The following is a 6,586-nucleotide window of genomic DNA, read 5'->3' as shown; positions in this document are numbered from 1 at the left end:
TAATTGTGTGCTGCTGTACGACTAACTATACCTTAGCCTGACTCCTCTCCTGTCCTAAGAGTGAAGCCAGTTTGCTCTGTCATTGCTATCATTGTGAGAGTCAGAACTAATTTGGCAGAAAACTTGAACGTACACCACAGGTCGGTCACCAGAGGACATGTAGGAAACCCTCATAGCACAGGGCAATTCAGCCAACGCTATGAGCTACCTGGAGGCAGTTGATGGTAGGAGGAGGAGCTGCAGAGGCCCTCTCACGATTCAGGTCCATGCCCTTGTTTAAGTGATGTGATCCCCAACACTGGGGAAACAGCTATCCTTATTTTTTTCTGGTTAGTACCCCTACTTTAGCGTCCATATAAAGGTCCAACAAAAAAGTGCAGAGCACGCTTTTACAATGACAAGCTGTTGGCTTTGGCACTGATCATGGATCGAACAACCATGGGGGGGGGGGGCATCTGGCATTAAGACCTGTGAATGCAATAAACAGCAACCTTCTCAATGATAGCTGAACCACCTTTCTTAGGGAGCCCTATGGTTAGAATACAACCCACGTGGTGCAAGAGGAAATCAGCACCCAGTGTAAAGAAAATAATTAAAAAAGGAGACGGCAGAAGGTGAGTGTGGGGTCCTGTTTATGAATTGAGATACCTGCACGCCTAGGACCAGACCATTCCAGAAGCCAGAATACTGTAGGAAGTTGTAGCAGGAGAGAACACAATGCTGCACAGCATTCTGCAAAAGTGGGCAAGCCATGCAAAGTTGAAATCGAACACAGCAGTTGTCCAGGCAGAGATGGCAGGAAAGAGGGACTTAAACCACAAGTGAAGATGCTGGCACCTTTTATTAGCTAGTATTGCCAAGGGCCCAAGGCGGGAGAGGCACATTGATTAATTAAGGCAATCGAACACTTTAAAGTCCCCTCACAAGTGCCTGCAAATAAAGACCAATCAAAAGCAGGCAGAGAATGAGAAGGTATAGACAGGACCTAAAGGACCACAGGCAGTGGCAGCATCCTAGGGACTCTCCATGGGAAACTGAGACTCAGGTAGTAGAAGGTTTCAGTGACCCTGAGCCACCTGTGCCGGGCCTCCAAGCAGTGGCTGAGGAATAGGAGGAGTCTCGCAATCGGAGTCCCCTTCACCTGAAACCTCTTGAACTGTTTGCTGGTCGAAAGGCACCATATACCTTACTCGTGAGAATGACACAGGGCCTCATTACGACCCAGGCGGTAAGGGGTTTACGGCGGCGTAAACAGCGCCGACCCTTACCGCCTGAGTACGAGGTCCCTTAGCGCCATGGAGCTTTTAACACCTGCTTTTAGCAGGTGTTAAAATCCATGGCGCTAAGGGACCATGGAGTTAATTACGCCACCGTAATTTACAGTGGCGTAATTAACGCCTTCCCCACTCCCATTATGCCCTATGGGGCAAAAATGGGAATGGGGAAGGGTAAATGGGGATTGGGGACTTACCGCCCCGCCAACCTCGGAATGGGGCGGTAAGTCCGCCAACCACCATGGCGTTAACGTAGTTTATGCCATGGTGGTAAAGTCACGGCCCAGGCGGTAACTTACCGCCTGGGTCGTAATGAGGCCCACACAATCCTTTAATCCTTTACAGTGGGAAGGGTGCAAAATCCCTTAGAGATGAGAATGGCACCATATCCCTTATCAGAGATAGAAAGCACAAGACATCATTGATAGTTGGAAGGGCATCAGACCTTTACGAAAAAAGAGAGACAGGGGTTAGAGATCCCTTAGAAACTGGCACCATGCTGCTCATATTGTACCGGGGCACTAAAACGTTGAATCAGTGGACCAAGCACTTTCCTCTTGGTTCGTATTACAAATAGCAAGCTTGCTGCTATATTGAGTAGAGTGCACGAGGCAAGGAGATGTATGAGCACTATAACCCTGTGATTGTTAGCTGCGACAAGAAGCTGCTGGGTGCTTTAGCATTAAGAAGCCACTCCGGTGGTGTCAGTGAACAATATAGAAAGCTACATAACATAACATCCATGAGACGAACAAGTTACTTACCAACTGTAACGTTATTTCAATTGGATGTTCCTCCCACGTATTCCTCATCTTAGATATATCCTTACCTTCAGCTTTGATGCTTTGGGGAAAAAAATTCTCCCCACCAGAGGGCGCTTTACTCGAGGATGCAACGTCAATGTCCCTCGGCGGCATCCATCGAGCGCTGACGTCATCTACTGTATAAATGCCTTGAGCCACGCTCGTTGGCCTCAGTTCTGTTTTTTCGTATATTGTAGCCCATGGATTGTAGGTAATGGCATGTCTCTTTTGACGCAAACCTTAACAGAACTTTGAGTGTAAACCACATAAACTGTACTGTGGGGTAGGCTGGGAGGGTCGATGAGGACTATGTGGGAGGAACATCCAATCGAAAGAACGTTACAGTTGGTAAGTAACTCGTTCTTCGAATGGATTGTGTCCTCCCACGTATTCCTCATCTTAGATAGACTCCCAAAGCAGTTTTGTGTTGGAGGAGGGAGTACACAGATATCAGTCATGCACAGAATGAAGTACTGATTTAGCAAAGAGACCTCCCTGTGAAGAAGTCGAATCTAGGGCATAGGGCCTCATTACGAGGTGGGCGGTAAACGATTACCGGCACCGGTAAGGGCACTGGTGCCGGTAATCCCTTACCACCATACTAGGAGATCCCTTTGCGGGTCCTTCCTTAACGCCTGTTTTTTTCAGGCGTTAAGGACGGGACCCGCAAAGGGACTCTAGAGGTAATAACGGTACCATTATTAGCGCCTTCCCCATTCCCATTGAGCCCTTGCGAGAGAAGATCCTCTCTTTGTGGAAGACATGTCCAGAAGGTTCGGATACCACGTTTTCCAGGCCCAATCGGGGGCAATTAGGTTCATGGTTTTGCTGAACCTTCTTAGACTCTTGATTACTTGAGGGTTCACAGGGACTGGAGGAAATGCGTTCAGAAGCGGAAATTCCCAGTCCACCACAAACGCATCTCCTAGAGCTCCTCTCAGAGGAAATTCCCTTCAGCAGTACAGTTCACACTTCCGGTTGACCCTGGTCGCGAACAGATCCACTTGAGGGGTTCCTCAAAGGGCGAAGATCTTTTGAAGGACTTCCTGAGCTAGTTCCCATTCGTGGGAGAGTGTGCTCTGCCTGCTCAAAGCGTCCGCTGCTGTGTTTTCAGTAGGTTGATGTGTAGTTTGGTCTCCGATGGAGACCAACGACCGCTGATTGTCAAATCGTTGGTATGAGCTCCCCACCCTGTAAGTGAGGCATCCGTTACTACCATTATCTCCGGCCATGGTTGCCAAAAAGATTCTCCCATAAGGATATTGTCGTTGCAAGCCCACCTAAAAGATCCTGTGCTACTCTGGCTGGAACTTGCAAAAGATCTGACAATTCCCCTGAAAATTGGGACCACTGAGTCCTGAGGGCCCACTGTAGGGATCTCATCCTCAATCTGGCACCAGAAAAATGCAGGATGCCATAAGACCGAGCAACCTCAGAAAATCAAAGGCTGGTAGATGCTGGGCAGTTCTGGAATTTTGTTACCATCTGCAGAATGTGGTGAGCTCTCTCTTCGGGAGGCAAGGCTTCCCCCGAGCAAGTATCCAGGACTGCTCCGATAACCTGGAGTTTCTGTGATGGTATCATGTTTGACTTTTTTAAGTTCAGAGAAAAGCCCAGTCTGTGAAGAAAGTGGCATGTCTTGGTTAGATGCACCTGGCTTGTTTGAGGGAATGTGCTCTGATCATCCAATCTTCCAGGTAGGGATAGACGTGAATCCCCCCTCTCCTGAGACTCGCTGCCACTCTTGGGGCGGAGGTCAACCCGAATGGCAGAACTCGAAACTGAAAGTGAGAATTGCCAATCGCGAACCTCAGGTGCTTCCTGTGTTTGAGATATATAGGCACATGAAAGTAAGCATCCTGAAGGTCCAATGATACCAACCAGTCTTGGAGTTGGAGAGCCTGAAGGATCTGAGAGAGTGTGACCATATTAACTTGTCCTTCCTGAGCAACTTGTTCAAGTTTCTCAAGTCCAAGATGGGTCTCAATCCTCCGCCCTTCTTTGGTATGAGGGAATATGGGGAATACCAACCCTGGTTCCTCTCTGCTACAGGTACAGGTTGTATTGCACCTTTCTGTAGCAGGGTTAAGTCTTCCTGCGACAGGAGCGGGTGTGGATGTTTGGCAGAGTTGTATCCCGGCGGGTGATTCTGAGGTTTCTTTTGAAAAGGAAGGCAGTAACCTTGGGATGCTGTTTCCAGTGCCCAAACATCTGAAGTATTGCCCCACCATTCTTCCAGATGCTGCGAGATCCTGCCTCCCATCGGGGTCTTGTGGGTCAAAACCTCAGAGTGGCTTTGCGGCAGCTGCAGCAGCGGCTGAAGGGACAGTTGCCATTGCTGGGGCAGATCTAGTACCTTTTCCTCGCCCCCGAGGAAATTTCCTTTGTCCCCTTTGACTGGCCTGTCCCCTTCCTTTTCCAAATGAGGAATAAAATCGAAAGGGACGACCCCTCCAGGAAGATAAGCCTGTGTAGGGGCGTTGTTGAGGTTGTCGTATAGCGGCACTGAGTGATTTTGCTGCCGCTTTGGAGGTCTGCAGCTTCTCCAAACTTTCATTCGCCTTGCTGCTGAACAACCTCGAAACCTGACTTCCTCAGCCACGCAAACCTACCTAGCACCGTACTAGACACCATGGACCTACTGATGCTGTCAGCCATGTCCAAACCTGATTGAAGGCATTCCCTGAAGCCTTCTTTCCATCCCCTACTATGGAAAGGAAACCTTCTCGTTCCTTACCTTCAGAGATGTGTTCAGCTGCCGCTGTCGTACAGTCCCACAGGGTGTAGGTAAATCTTGCAAGGGTGCAAGTTACATTTGCAGATTTTAATGCCATGCTGCCCGAAGAAAAAATCTTTCAGGACCATGCATCGATCTTCTTATCATCCCTATCTGGGGGAATTGTAGGATATGGCACATTCCTAGTAGAAGTAGCCACCTGAACTACAAGACTCTCATGTAATAGGTGTTTACTCAAATATTCAGGATCTGAAGAATAGGGTCTGTATTTTGAAACATATTTTTTATTTACTGCCGGAGTAAACTCAGGGTTTTCCCATGCAATGTTCACCTTCCTTTGTAGAGCTACGTGAAAAGGAAGTATGGGCTCTTGTTGAGGCCCCCCCGAAAGGATGTCTGTCATATCATCCTCCTGATAAATAGGTACATTTCTGCTCCACCCCATAAATTCAGTTACCCTGTTCATTAACTTTCTGTATCCTGCATCAGCATGCTCAGCCGGGTCAGGCTTTTCAAATTCATATTCTGGAGATGTGTCCAGACCACTTGCTGACTGCAAGCACTCATATAAGTCTGCCATCTTAGATTGAGGGTCATTCAACTCCTCAGGGACCTGTTTTGTTCCAAATTTCACACCAGCTGGTGAAACATCTTCCTCTCCTGATGAACCTCCCTCATAGATGGAGGACATGGTTCTTAAGAAATCCTGCCTACTTTCAGGATGAAATAATTTCTCTGGTGGCATAGACTTCGACACAGATGTCGATTTTGCAACAGGAATGAATGAAGACGTCGACAAGGGCGTCAATGGCGTCGACATCATAGGCATCGCCTTCGATATCGTCGAGGTAACCTTCGACACTTTCGAAGGAATTGTCAACACCGTCGAAGGAATTGTCGACGCCATCGACACCGTCAAAGGAGCCTTCAACACCGTCGACTTTGCACTCAACGTAACCTTCTTGGAATGGTTTGTCGACACCCTGTGCTCGATAGCCTTCGACAGAGGCTTCGAGGAAGTCTTCGATGAGGATTTTAATGGCGGATGAGTATCCGACACCATTTTATCGACTACTACACCGATTTTTGCACCGGTAGGCTCTTTTTATGAGGCGTCGGGGAAGATTCCCTGGGCAACACCTTGACGATTTCTCGTCGGCTCTTCTTGTGTTAGATCTTCCCCTGTCACTTTTTTGTATGAGCAGGGACATGGCCTTTGCTAGACATTTTAGAGGGGGTCTGGGCTGCATTCTCAAAAATCTTTAGCATAGATGTTCTGAAGGCATCCCACTTTTTTGGGGAATCATGTTTTGACGGACATGTGATAACTTCCTCAGACGATGTCGAGGAAGAGGGAGATTGGTGTCGTCTTTTCTTCGCCTTTTTTGAGGAAGAAGAAGAGGACTTCCTGGATCTACTACTCGGCCTAGACTTTTTGGTTTTGTGACGTCTTAAAGAAGACTCGGCCGAGTCTCTTTTCCCCCTCGAAGAAAACTTTGAGGACTCCTCAAAACCACCAGTTTACCTCTCCGTTCCTTTAATGCTTTATGGATCATCAATTGCCAGAAACCGCACTTGTCTATACGGTGGTCGGAACCGAGGCATCAGAGGCAATTCCGATGGTGTCATGAACCGAGGCTTCCTCCCCCAACTCCTCACCTGGATCTTCTGGGAAGGATTCTTTAGGGTTGGCCTCGGGCTTCTTCTGATCCTTTCTCCTTGAGGGAGTCTTGTCCTTTGGAGTTCGGACCTTCTTATCGTGTAGGTAGGGT

Source organism: Ambystoma mexicanum, chromosome 4p (genome assembly GCF_040938575.1).
Source record: "Ambystoma mexicanum isolate Mex_15411 chromosome 4p, UKY_AmexF1_1, whole genome shotgun sequence".
Taxonomy (NCBI): Eukaryota; Metazoa; Chordata; class Amphibia; order Caudata; family Ambystomatidae; genus Ambystoma; species Ambystoma mexicanum.
The sequence above is the reverse complement of the archived record's forward strand: the minus strand, read 5'-3'. Positions refer to the sequence as shown.